The sequence below is a fragment of the Acinonyx jubatus genome, chromosome B1 (assembly GCF_027475565.1).
Source record: "Acinonyx jubatus isolate Ajub_Pintada_27869175 chromosome B1, VMU_Ajub_asm_v1.0, whole genome shotgun sequence".
Taxonomy (NCBI): Eukaryota; Metazoa; Chordata; class Mammalia; order Carnivora; family Felidae; genus Acinonyx; species Acinonyx jubatus.
In genome coordinates this window covers 75,736,252-75,749,834 of record NC_069382.1, presented here as the reverse complement: position 1 = coordinate 75,749,834, position 13,583 = coordinate 75,736,252, and the positions used below count along the sequence as shown (strand labels likewise).

At 39.5% G+C, this 13,583-nt stretch overlaps 1 long non-coding RNA gene across 2 annotated transcripts in view; it reads left to right on the top strand.

Moving 5' to 3' along the window:
- Positions 1 to 9,575: 9,575 nt before the first annotated feature.
- Positions 9,576 to 13,583, top strand: part of LOC128314442 (uncharacterized) — a 160,203-nt gene continuing 156,195 nt past the window's right edge. For both annotated transcript variants that reach the window (XR_008296078.1, XR_008296077.1), the window contains exon 1: positions 9,576 to 10,188. This is a non-coding gene — a long non-coding RNA (uncharacterized LOC128314442). The remainder of the gene's footprint in view (positions 10,189 to 13,583) is intronic.

Sequence of the window (13,583 nt, the reverse complement as noted above, 5' to 3'; positions counted from 1 at the left end):
TCTCCACACCCATTGAGTCTTTCTCCAAAGAAGCTGCCAAACCCAGCACCAGCTGGCCTCTTGGGAACAAGACTAGGCTAACTACAGATATTTCTTTTTGAACTGTTAATAGATATTAAAAAGACAGAGTTTAACTAATCTAAACTAATCTAAACTAAACTGATCTAATAAAGGGTTACCATCAAGAAAGATTGAATTGTATAGTGAATATTTAAAATATGTCCATTTTCTTACCCATAAATCTTTATCTCTTTTAAGCCTTCTGGTTTTTCTTAAACATTAATTGTAGATAAGGTGCCCAGCAATTCTCCCATTCCCTTCTGCCTGGCTCTCCTCATGTTTCCAGAGGGGTTCTTTTAAGCATTAGTGAAACCTGGATAAAAGCACACACAGTAGCATAGCTTGTGGTACACAAGCCCCATTTCCTTACCTATCTTCCTCCCAGACTCTGTCCACAATATCAATGAAATTTACAGAGATCCAAGTTAATAGAGAGAAAATAGTAGAAGTATATGATTGCTAGATTGCTAGGAGGAATAGAAATTGGCCCAACCACTCCACAGAGTAACACATAACAACATTCTTTAAAATCTTCATGCCCTTTGAGCCAGTAATTCCCCAGAACTATTTATATTCAACTAGGCTCAGCACAACATTATTTGAGTCCTAGGACACTCAATCTTTTGCCAAATCTTTTCTAACTTTGATCAGGTGGTACTCTCATCCCAAATACACTCACTCGTCCAGAAACAACATCATTAGATCCTCTGTAGACTGAGCAAAGCTTTAGCTTAGTGATCTCCTATAATTCTCAACCAGGGTCCCAGGGGTTGTTTGGAAATATGGCAAGTATTTTATAGTCCTGGTGGGTAGGGCCAGGGATGTTACACAGCTGCAATGCTTGGGCTATTTCCACATAACAAGGAATCGTTCTGCCCAAAGTACTAGTAGTAGAAGTAGATATTCTGCCCTGAACCTCTTTCCAAGGCCAATGCCCCAGGGGCTAGGAATATTGTTTGTTTATGGTTCACAGCTATGTCCCTCACTGAGCATTGCTCCAGATTACTGCACCTCCCAGGAGGAACCCATAGGTGGTATCTGGTAAAAGCTGCAAAGGCCTGACTCCTCTACTTCTACTTGGGACAATTCCATAGGGCTTTCCTTTCTCCATGGCTCCCTGTAGGATTGGCTGAGACACCAGTTGCTATCCTACTGCAACTCAGCTTCTCCCTGTGCCCCATCCTGCCCTCCTAACTTCAGACCAGGAGCATTTCTTGTAAGCATCTACAAGTAAAGCTTGTGCATTCAAGTCTCCCCCTCTGAATCTGTTTGCACAGAACCTGATTTATGATAATCCCCACTGAGATACACTGCTTTAGTCCAACTCCTTCATTTCCAGATGAGTAAAAAATGGTCTAAAAGGGTAAAAATCATGTTCAAAGCACAGAAGTGGTTAGTTCAGCACTCACTACATATACTACACATTACAAATGGTGAGAAGCTTGAGAAATTGGAAGGAACAGAAAGAGAAGGAAACAATATGTGAAAATCCTTATTGTGGGTGGGGCACCTGGCTGGCTCAGTCAGAAGAGCAAGCAAACCTGGATCTCAGAGTGGTGAGTTTGAGCCCCACATTGGGTGTAAAGATTACTTAAAAAAATAAATTTAAAAATCTAAACAAAAAAATCTTTAGTAAATCATAAACAAGAATTTTAAAAGCATTTAGATTTAACTATATGGAGAAATGCTTAATAATGATCGAGTCTGAGAATCAATATTATTAATTAACTGCAATAGTGGAAATCAAAAGAAGACTGTTCAAATATCTCAGTTTGGGGAAAACTATTTACTGGATTCCCTAACTACTCTCAGTCTGCCTAAACTATTCATATTTAGTGTGCATCACTGTGATGGAACCAAAAAATAATAATTAGAAATTTTCCTCTTAAAAGCAAATGGCTGGAAAGATATGGAGAGTAGCCACTGAGGTGAGAGTGAATAAACATGAACAGTAAATCAAATCCCCTTCATTTCCATTCCTCTTTCCTCAGAAAATGTAGCTAGTTGTAGACACCCACTGCCCACCAAAAAAGTCTGACATCCCCAGTGCTCTCTTCCAAGCCATCAGTCATTCTTGATCGACATGTCCCTACCGTAGCCAATCCGTCCACTCCTGCTTAAAAACTAGTAGGAATTACTAGTTTTTCAGTATGGCATTATAACATTTTCACTCTGCAATTTTTATACTTACATCTTTGTTCTGTTCCCAGTAAAGAAATTTCTCCTATTATGTTCAAGAATCATGTAGACAGAATAACAATATTGCTCAAAGTTCCAACTGTAGCCTAACAATCACCCTCTAACCTCCACAAAAAAAGGAAAACAGGGGCACCTGGGTGGCTCAGTCAGTTAAGCATCCGACTCTTGATCTCAGCTCAGGTCTTGATCTCAGGGTCATGAGTTCAAGCCCCGCATTGGGCTCCAAGCTGGGTGTGGAGCCTACTAAAAAAAAAAAAAAAAAAAAAAAAAAAAAAATTAAAAAAGAAAAACAAAATATACAGGTTTGAAAGATCTTTTTTTTGAGAGAGAGAGAGAGAGAGAGAGCACACAAGAGCAGGGGAGAGGGGTAGAAGGAGAGAGAGAGAATCTTAAGCAGGTTGCATGCTCACCATGAAGCCCAAGGACCCTGGGATCATGCCCTGAGCCAAAATCAAGAGTCAGACACCACCAACTGAACCACCCAGGCACCACCCCTAAAAAATCCTTTTTAATGTAACCCCATAATTGTGATACAAAACTGAGTTGAAAATTACTAAGATTTTTTTTTGAGTAAAAGAAAATAATGTCTTTATCACACATTGACTTTCTTAATTTTCTCAGAATCAAAATTAGTATTTAAAAAGGCAAGAAATAAAGCACAATGAATGAATTGAATTATTACTAAAGCCAACATGACCAAAATAATTTTCCCCAAACCCTCATTTGAAAAGAATTTGAGGGGCGCCTGTGTGGCTCAGTCGACTGAGCATCCGACTTGGGCTCTGGTCATGATCTCAAAGTTCATGAGTTCGAGCCCCACATCAGGCTCTGTGCTGACAGTTCAGAGCCTGGAGGCTGCTTCGGATCCTGTGTCTCCCTCTCTCTGCCTCTCCCTCACTTGCACTTTGTCTCTCTCTCCCAAAAATAAATAAACGTTAAAAATTTAAAAAAAGAAAAGAAAAGAATTTGATATCTTAAAGCAAAAACTCACAGAAGTCCTTTGCATTTAACTAAGAATCTCAAAATACTGTGTCAAATATTTAACAACAAATTTTAAAACATTTTGAGTGGTACTTTTACCCTCTATATGTCCCAAAATAATCCTGAAAATGATATTTTTTTCTAACATATAATAAAATACTTCCTGCATTTCAAAGTCTGAGAGAGGGCATACATAACATACTAGGTTCCTGTTTATTAGTTCATGATATGAAAATAGTTTTTTCCAGTAGCTTCAGGGAAAACTACTAACTAGAACTTACTATTAATAATGTTCTCATTTTCTTGGTCATCTACATGAAGTACAGTAAGAAGTCAGACTTACTCTTTAAAACTGAAAAATGACAGAAGTTATTTCCAGACCCCACTGTTATATAAACTCTGGTTTTACATCAAAGAGCACCATGATTATTTTAGTCATCCTCTGATTCATTGGCCACACCCCCTAATATTGCATAGAACAATCATATGTTTAATTAAATCTGGAAAAAGTAATAAGCATTCTACATTTGGGGGTTAGCAATATGGGCCTCCTCCTGTGTTAAACATGTCCCAGTTTATATCTAAGTTGACAATTCAAAGGCTAAACCAGAAAAGTCAGGACAGCTTGACTTTGTTGGTTTCCCAATTGTACAGCTTGCAATCTCTCTATTTCATCGAGGTAGCAGGGCACCATAACAGGAACAGATTGTTCCATCAGCAGAACAAAAATTGAACTGACAGCAGATTTCTCCAAAACTGTGACTGTTTTCCAAATGTGCATGCTCTAGTTAGGGCTAAGGTTATTTATTCAAAGCTAATGGAAGTTATTGTGGCCATCAGTTTTCTAAGTTGAATTTAGAAACTGTTGCTTTTCTCTCTTACCTAAAAGATCTGGTCATATTCCTAGACCTTTTTCCTGGCTGTTAGGTTCTGAACCAAATATCCTCATATCTGTGTGAAATTGTGATCTGATGCTGATCACTCTGTTTAGTTTGGCATCATTCCACAAACACTCACACAGTTAGAAAATGACATTTCTTTGATATTCTTATAATTATGATTTAGTTCTTCTCTAGGTCACTTTTAAGACCAGTTCTATGATGAAAGCAATAAAAAAAAAACTGGAAAACTTTGGATCATTGGGAATGGTTTCTGATAGATACTCTCTGTTAAATCTCTACTAAATCATCCCTGGCTTTCCGCTGTCCTTGTGATAAAACCCAAACTACTTAATTTAGCTTACAAGCTCCCTACCATCTGCCTTTTGTTACTTTTTCAAGGTCTCATTTCTCCCTTGAACTCTAGCTTTAGCTTCAGTTAACTTCTTCCCATTCTGGAAGGTACCATGCTCCTTCCTGCCTTGGAATCTGTACACATGCTTCTCTCCACCTAAACATTCTTGCTGGAAATACCCCCACCCCTTTTACCTGCCTACCTCCCTTCTCATCCTCTCTCTCTCTCTCTTTCTCTCTGTCTCTGATATAGATAGATATAGATGATATAGAGAGAGATACAGACATAGACATAGATATAGATACAAATATAGATTTATAGATGTATGTATTTATAGAATTTATCAATGTCTGAAAGAATCAGTGATGCCATTAAGATACTTACCTGTCTCAAAACATCTCTCTTACTACACATTCTTATAAAGATGCAAATAAAATTTTTAGAGACCTAACAAAGAATTATTTACATGTAATAAATTTAGTACAGTTAATAATGTGATTTGCTTTGTGAATATGCCAGGCAGAGAAGAGAGCTCCAAGGTAAGAAATGGGGGCCAGGATAGGGAGCCCCCTAAAGGCCTAATCATCTATATTAGCACTACCAAAAGGGACCATAGACTGGCACTTGTCTGTGAACTGTGTTATAGTATAGTGAGGAGATAGCAGCTTGCACTAGAGTGTAAATCCACACATTGCTTCTGAGAAAGTCTTGCCAAAAAAAAAAATCAGTTAAATTTAACAGCTAAATTTAACACTAAATTTAAAGTTCAGTGACTTTGCATACCACTGATCTATAGCAAAATCTCAAGGCCCTAGATAAAGAAATAAACATAACAGAAAGTACCATAAAAGCAAGAAGAAACTTACTCAATAAAAGTTTTACATCTGTCAATTTTATTTAATGTCAGGCTTTAAGTTATATCCATAATGACATTCTTTGTTTTCTCTTACCTCGGACACACTAGACTTGGCTATAATATTAACTAGGTAAATAAGGAAATGTTTCTTAATTCAGAAAACATCAGTACAACATTAACATTTTACAATGAAGAGATTGCACTAGATCAGTAGTTCTCAACTGAGGGTAATTTTGCACCACTACCACTCCCCTGCCCCCAGGTAGCACTGGCAATATTGAGAAATTGTTGATTGTCACAGCTGAAACTGGTGAATGAATTATCTGCATTTAGTGGATAGAGACTGGGGGTACTGGTAAACTCCCCATTGTGCACAAGACTTATATCTCCCCAAACCAAAAAACATCCAGTCCAAAATGCTCCTATTGTTGAAGCTAAGGAACTTTGCACAGTAGATGGTCTCTAAAGTCCCCTTCATCTCTCACATTCTCTGATTATTTTGATGTTCACAAGAGTTGTATTCATATTAATGACCTAATAACAGTGTGCAAAGTGACTTCTTTATCTAATGTCAATTTCTGCTGTGAAATATATTTAGGCTATAAAGAGAACAGGATAATACAATTTCAGTATATATTCAAAAACTGAAACAGTTATAATGCTCAGCAAACTTCCATAATGTTATTGATTTATTCTAATTGAATTTTTTTTAAGTGGAGGGGAGGGACTGCCAGAAACTTCTGCCTAAAATGACTTAATTTTCTCTATCAGCTATTTGTTTAATCCAGTTGTATAAGGAGTTGAAAAACATTCAGGAAACTTAGATTCGGTCAGCACCTCTGTCCTGATCTATTACAAAGCCTTAAGCAGGGTTCTATATTCTGGGCTTTAGTTTTTGTTTTTACTGGAAAACAGACATACTACTTAAAGGCTAAAACCAAGAATGTTTGGCACAAAAATAACATGGTTTGTTGTATTCCTTGAGGCCTTTGTTTAAACTTTTCTGCAGTTAAAAAAATAACTACCATGAAGTAAGTTTTCCTCTGACATTCTTATGAGTACCCTGCAAATTCACTAACTCTAAATAGAACGACTATTTCTTTTAGATACACTTCAGAGGGTATGGTAATTTTTTTATTAAGTTAAAACACTATGTTCAAAAGAACATATATCTTATTGCATATAAAAATTATTTCCTGATGATTTCTAGTGCCTGCTTGCTTAATGATATCATTGTGTCTGTAAGATTCACCAGACGTCAGATTTGGAGCCACGATACTTTGGTGAAAGACCAAAGATTTTCACAAAGGATGTCAGTTATGCCCCTGGAATTACATCCTTCTATTTGATCTGTTCCAGCTTTCTCAGCTGGCACGTGCATACTTGAAAAGAAAAAACCTCAAGTTCCCAGGATGGTCTTTTGTCTTTGGTCCTTTTTTGCAAAGAGAAGTAATCTTGTCTCTGCATCTTCCACTATAGTTTTGTTGAGTGTTTCCAAAAGCACTTATCCCCAAATACTTGGATACTGCTCTTAAGTGTTCTCAAAGTCATTAGATCTTTTATACTCCATCCATAAACAGATAGGGTTTTGTAAGCCTTATATAAATATTAATGACTACATGCTAAGCATCAAATGCAAAATGGGCAATCAGGATTTTTATTTAAATTTAAAGGTGCAGGATAGAAATGTCAAGCCCATAAGCAAAAAAAACTTCAGACTAGATCTCAAAAGGCAATATGGATAACTGGAATGGTAACAGAGAAGTTTCCAAATGTATCAGAATGAGTAATGAAATCAAAATAAAATAATACTGGCATACTTACAAAACAATAACCTTGTTTGACCTATTAGTAGATTTAAGAGCAAAATCTCTGAAGTCCCAGTCTGCCTACAAAACACTGAGTAACTTAATCTCTGTACGTTTTGATTTCCTTATCTTTAAAACAGGATTTTAAAAGTCCTTATTTCATAGAGTTAGTGTGAGTATTGAATGAGTCCACATGTTAATGTGTTTGCTCAGTGCCTGACACACAGCATGCACTTGATATACATTAACTATTATTCATAAAAATGTTATAAAGATCTAGATTGGAGGTAGGCAAACCACAGCCTGGCCCACAAGCCAAGTCTAGCTGGCCACCTGATTTTGTAAACAGTTTTTTTGGAACAAAACCATGTCCCATTCATTTATGTACTGTCTAGGGCTACTTTTACCCAACAACAGCAACATTGAGTCCTCATGATGGTGACCGTATGGCCTGCAAAGCCTAAACTATTTACTCTTTAGATCTTACTGTGTCTAAGGGTCTGTTGCCCTGAAAGAAATGACAATAAACATGCTGGTAATCAATAAGAAGCAGCACACAAGTCCCTTCTGCGAACACAGGCCCAAAGCTTCTCAGAAGTTCTAACCCTAACGGGTTTTGATTTGAAAGAGGAAGCAGAAATGGGACTGGTGAGGGAGAGAGAACAAAGACAACCTAGAGGGATAAGGGCAAAAAGGTTTTCTTCCAATATCAGATTTTTGCCATTAAAAGCCACTGTCATGGCTGTTTCTTTTAGGGCGTTAAAATCAGACCATTTTGAAAGTATCATTTAGAATCTACATAGAGTTGTGGTTAAAAACACAAACACTTAGGGCGCCTGGGTGGCTCAGTCAATTGAGCATCCGACTCCAGCTCAGGTCATGATCTCGCCGTCAGTGAGATCTAGCCCAGCACTGGGCTCTGTGCTGACAGCTTAGAGCCTGGAGCCTGCTTCAGATTCTGCGTCTCCCTCTCTCTCTCTGCACCCCCCCCTCGTGTTTTCTCCCTCTCTCTCTCTCTCTCTCTCTCTCTCTCTCTCTCTCTCTCTGTCAAAAATAAATAAACATTATGGGGCCCCTGGGTGGCTCAGTTGGTTAAGCAGCTGACTTCAGCTCAGGTCATTACCTCCCTGTCTGTGAGACCCACGTCGCGCTCTGCGCTGACAGCTCAGAGCCTGGAGCCCGCTTTGGATTCTGTGTCTCCCTCTCTCTCTGCTCCTCCCCTGCTTGTGCTCTATCTCTCTCTGTCTCTCAAAAATAAATAAATGTTTTAAAAGTTTAAATAAATAAATAAACAAACAAACAAACAAACATTAAAACACACACGCACACACACAAACATTGGAGCTAGGTTTCTTGGGTTCCAAACCTGATTCTACCATTAACTAGCTGTGTGACCTTGGCAAATTAAATAATCTGTGGTAAGGATTAGATAAATCACTAAAAGCTCTAACATCAGTAATCCATTCCTAAAAATTGAATGGTGAATGGTGTATGCACAAATGCTCACCAGACTGCATTATTTTTAAAAGAGAAAATCCATATGTGTGCCCCACCTCACACACCCCACCCACGACACACACCTACTTAATTACTATATCTTGACTCCACAATGACCAGTTACATACAACAGTAACGCTTCCTATGAGTGCGCCAGTCCTAGCTAGAGCTTTTGGCACAATGCTGTCACCTTCCTAAAAAGAAACTAAAGCCGTAAAAATGCCTATTCATAATTATTAAAGTATCATTTTAGTATTTAGATGTTCAAAACATCTTTCTGATTGCATCATTAACAATTTGTTAAAAAACAGTTGCTTTGTATGAAGTCACATCTTCTTTTCCATGTAATTGCTTTTCTTGGTTGCTCTGCTATTTCGCTATTTTCTTCAACACTTTCTCATTGCACAGTTTTAGGCAAAACAAGGCCTCAATACAAAAGGCATTGTGGAAAATTTGTTTGGGACCAGGAACCCAATGACAGGATCGCACTGTGCAGGAGGCAGTGGGGCCCCTCCTAGAACTTGCAGCATCCTAGATGCCCAACACTGGCTGTGCAAGACGCCTGCTCGCAATTCTCATTTTCTATCACTTTGGATTAACTCCAGACTTTCTCTGCACATTTTTTGTTTAAAATGTACTGCGTTTCATAAATATATTTTTGCCATATAAACAATGCCTGAAAGGTTTGTCCATTCTACAAAGCTTAAGTATTAAAAACCACAATACACGTCCCCCAAACACACCCCAAACCTCGCCCAAACCTTCCTGCAACCCCTGACTGGCACTCGCAGCTCACCAGAGTCTCCTGAAGCTCAGCCCCTCGACAGCGCCTGGAGCCTCCAGGATGTTCAGCTCCTTCACCTTCCGGTCTGGCCAAGCCCCGCCCCCCGCCCCCCCAGCACGGCCCTCCTCCCTTCGCGCCCTCCCTCCCTCCACCTCGGACCTCCACTGGCTGGGGCGGACATGCGGGGCCCTTGCCTCCGTGCTGTGGGGGCGCTTCTCCCCCAAGCCCGCATCTGTGGCTGAGGCTTCCAAGTCTTGACAGAGTTGCTAAGAAACGGGATAGTGCCCTCGGGGTATAAATGAGTGCTTCCCCAGGCAAAGAGGCGTCCCAAGCATTTGAAGAGGGACACAGCTGCACCTAAAAACTATGGCCGTTGCCAAACCCCGGATGTAGCCGCAGTTTACCAAGATTCAGAGGTCGTCACGAACTTCAAAAGTAGGCTGTTAGCTGAGAAGTTTTTATAGGCCTGTGGCCTCTTAGTCTGTGGTCCAGGACTACTAGAAAATGGATGCAAGGCATCTAAGTAACCGCTGGAAATAAGAACCACGGAGTTGCCACTTCGGAGCTCCACCTCTGGGTTCCCTCTCGGCTACATGCACGAGGAGGGCAGCTTTCCCTCACTGACTCCCTAAGGCTCGGTCGGAATTGCTGCCTCGTAGGGGCTGTGTAGGAAGACCTGGCCAGAGAAGCTGCTGCAGGAACATTCTCCTACCTTCCGCCTCTGTTCTGCGTTGTTCTCTGCCTGTGATCAGAAAGAAAGCCGACTCAGAGTAAGTTAGTAAATGCTTGATTCCTTGTCTTACTGAGAGCCACAGCCCGGAGACCATCTTTCAGATTCTTCTCAAGAACCGCTGGGAAGCTTGTTCACTACAAGGGAGTTTACATGCAAAAAGGGTACAAGGCTCTGAGTGCTTGCAAACAGTTCTCCAAATACTTGGTTGTCACTAGGTATGATGTGTTACTGTTGTAAAAATTCGGGTTTTCTGATTTACACATAGACACGAGAAAGACCCTTAGTGTAACTAAACCAAAGGAGAATTCCTCCACCTGATGCGCCCTTCGCAATAAAAAATAAATAAAATAAAATAATGAAAACACCAATAAAAACTGACAGCTTTTGCGGTGAAGGAGGATAAGACCATTTATTGGCGTGGCACCACCCAGGGGAACTGGGAGCTAATGCTCAAAAGTTCCTAACTCCAAGATGGCTTTCCAGTGAATGGGTTTTAAGGGCAAAATTTGGGCAGGGGTCTTATGAGAAGGTGGACACTTAATTGGAGGTCCATGAGGTCTTATTAATGCATGTTATTTAGTTGTTATTGGTGCCACTCTGTCTGGTCCCACCGAGTTTTGTTCCATCTCAAGACGACTTGGAATCTGAAAAATATCTTCTGTCTTCATGTTAGAGATTTTATTAGGTGCATCTGGTGCCTGTGTGTTCAGGATAGTGCTGATTAGCTGACTGTGCTCAAACTAACTACTTATACTTGTGTAAGCTAGTGGGGTTGCATTTCTTTATGTTCCTTTGAATGATGAGCAAGCATTCCTAGCTCCTGGGCCTGGGTTTGCGTGTTTCCTGGCCAGTTAAGCAGTGCTGGGGATGATGTGACCTCTAGTGTTCGTTCTTTCATCTGAACTAACAAGATGGATGCTGCTTTCATTAGGTCATCTTAATACATTATATTTCTATCATCAGATTGTTTTAAAATATTGCTTACATGGCTCTGCTTAACGGGTTTTGGTTCTTCCCATTTTTTTTATTTCTTATTTGATACAGTCACAGGAAGTCAGCATCAGTTACCTGCTGCAGTTTTAGTGGACATGCCTCAATGACCTCTCAGTGATTGGAGAGTTAGGAGAACAGGAAAAGCCAGACACCTTTTCTCATTGCTCTGGGTATTCCAAGTTCCAGTTTTTCAGGGCATATTCTCACACATACACACACCTCGCCTGCTACGTACAAACACCAATACATCCGCTATATCCTGACTCTCCAATAACCAGTTTCATATAAGCACTAACCCTTCCTGTGTGTGTTAAGTCCCAGCTGGGACTTAATGCTTTCTACTAAAAGTAGGTTGTTGTTTATTTTTAGGTTGGGAATACAGAATTAGGTTTGTATATTAAAATGATATATATACATATTTATTGGAAATGATGGAATGATCGTGGTGAAAACTTACAGTCTGGGAGCCACCATGATCTATGTCATCTCTTATTGGTCTAGGGTTCAAACAGGAGAGAAAAACCTGTCAGAAAATAATGGAGCCAGACAAGCAGTGTTGGTAGTTGGGGGTGGGAGTGGGGGTGGGGTGGGGAGTATGCTATGCAGATTTGGTGGTGTTCAGAACCTTCAGCAGAGGAAAACATCAGTGTCCAGGTAGTTGGAAAACCTCGGACCATTAGTTTAGGGCCAATCCCTCTCTAGTCTCTCCTCTTGGGAGACCCTGAGCCTCATATCCATCAGGAACAGGTATCACTTTTTTTCATGGCTCCCTGCCACTCTTCCCAACCATTACCATTGCCCTCCTATTCCCACATAAATAAACTCAATCACAGAACCTGATTGAGTATTCACCTGCAGGGCTTAGGGCTTGGATGTGCTTAGTCTCCCCAAATGCCAGATGCTTACATGGAGAGGGGAAAAAATAGGAAAGACCTAGAATTTACCCCATATTCTGATTTGCACAAAGGTTACCTTTTGCCATTTTTGAGAACATTCTCAAATAGTAAGTGAAAAGTGATATGAAACAAAAATTTCTTTTCATTCACAGAGCATTTTTCATGAAATATTTGTAGTACTGAAAATTTCAATTTAGGAAAATGACTTTTGCTCTTGCTATGAAAATAAATGCTTACTCCAAAGATTCCCATATTTTCACAACACCCTTAGTATCACAGTAATCTTTTTACAGCACTTCTAGGCCAAAAAGAAATACTCAACAGTTTTGTTTATTAAGGAGTTAGGTCTAAACAACGTAACAGGTACTTATATACTAAGAACTTAGCAGCCTCTGAAAAAATAATAAACATTAATTGGAAGAAAATACTATTTCGTTCATAAATTACAGTAATTGCTAACAGGATGTGTGAGCCTTTTGGGCACACAAGATTCTCAAGTCTCAGAATCAGATTGTACACCCCACATTCCTTCCCTATTCCATATTGATTTTTACATAGCAATTTTTTTTCTCAAGGGAACCACCGAAAACCCAGTGTTATAAAGATACAGCATCACTGAAAGTAATGTAGCGCTAATATTGAGACTGTGAACTACTTGAAGCTAATCCTCTGCAATTTCTTTAATTTTTTTAATGTTTATTTATTTTTGAGAGAGAGACAGAGTGTGAGTGGGGGAGGGGCAGAGAGAGAGGGAGACACAGAACGCAAAGCAGGCTCCAGGCCCTGAGCTGTCAGCGCAGAGCCCGACACAGGGCTTGAACTCATGGACTGTGAGATCATGACCTGAGCTGATGTTGGATGCTTAACTAACTGAGCCACCGAGGTACCCCTGCAATTTATGATAAATGACAAGTATCACTGTGTTTCCTTGGATATTTTACATACCCTGCAGTGACCTTGTGAGTTCCTAGCACTTCATAGTATGTTGGCACACAGTTTGAGAACCATGGGTTTAAACTCTGTAATGAAGCATAGTATCATGACACTGTGAAAAAATGTATGGGACAGGAGAGTGTGTGTGCATGAGGGTGTTTGCAGTTACATTTATGTTTATGTCTTTGGGTGCCATGTGATTATAGGAGCAATTCTTACAACCTTGTACTAAGTCAACACTCTCACAGTAAAGTGTCCATCATGCCATGTTTTTTAGATCTAAGATTTTTTATTCCTCTAAGCAGGGACACTCTAGGTCCCAGGTTTCATTTTCTAACTCTCTTGGTTTACTTAAGGAGAAGAATATCAAGGAAAGATTTTATTAATTACTAGATACACAATTACTCCTGCATATGCCTAGAATGTGGGATTGTTTTGTCATTTGTGCCAATCAATCTGAATTATCAAGTTAAAACAATTATATGATGTCAAAAGCTGATTTTAAAATTCTATTACAGCTTATTTTGAAGAGAACCATGCAAGTAGAATAAATATGTGAACATATTTGCTAATTCTGAATTGTATACCTCCCTGATGCACATGTAGTTAT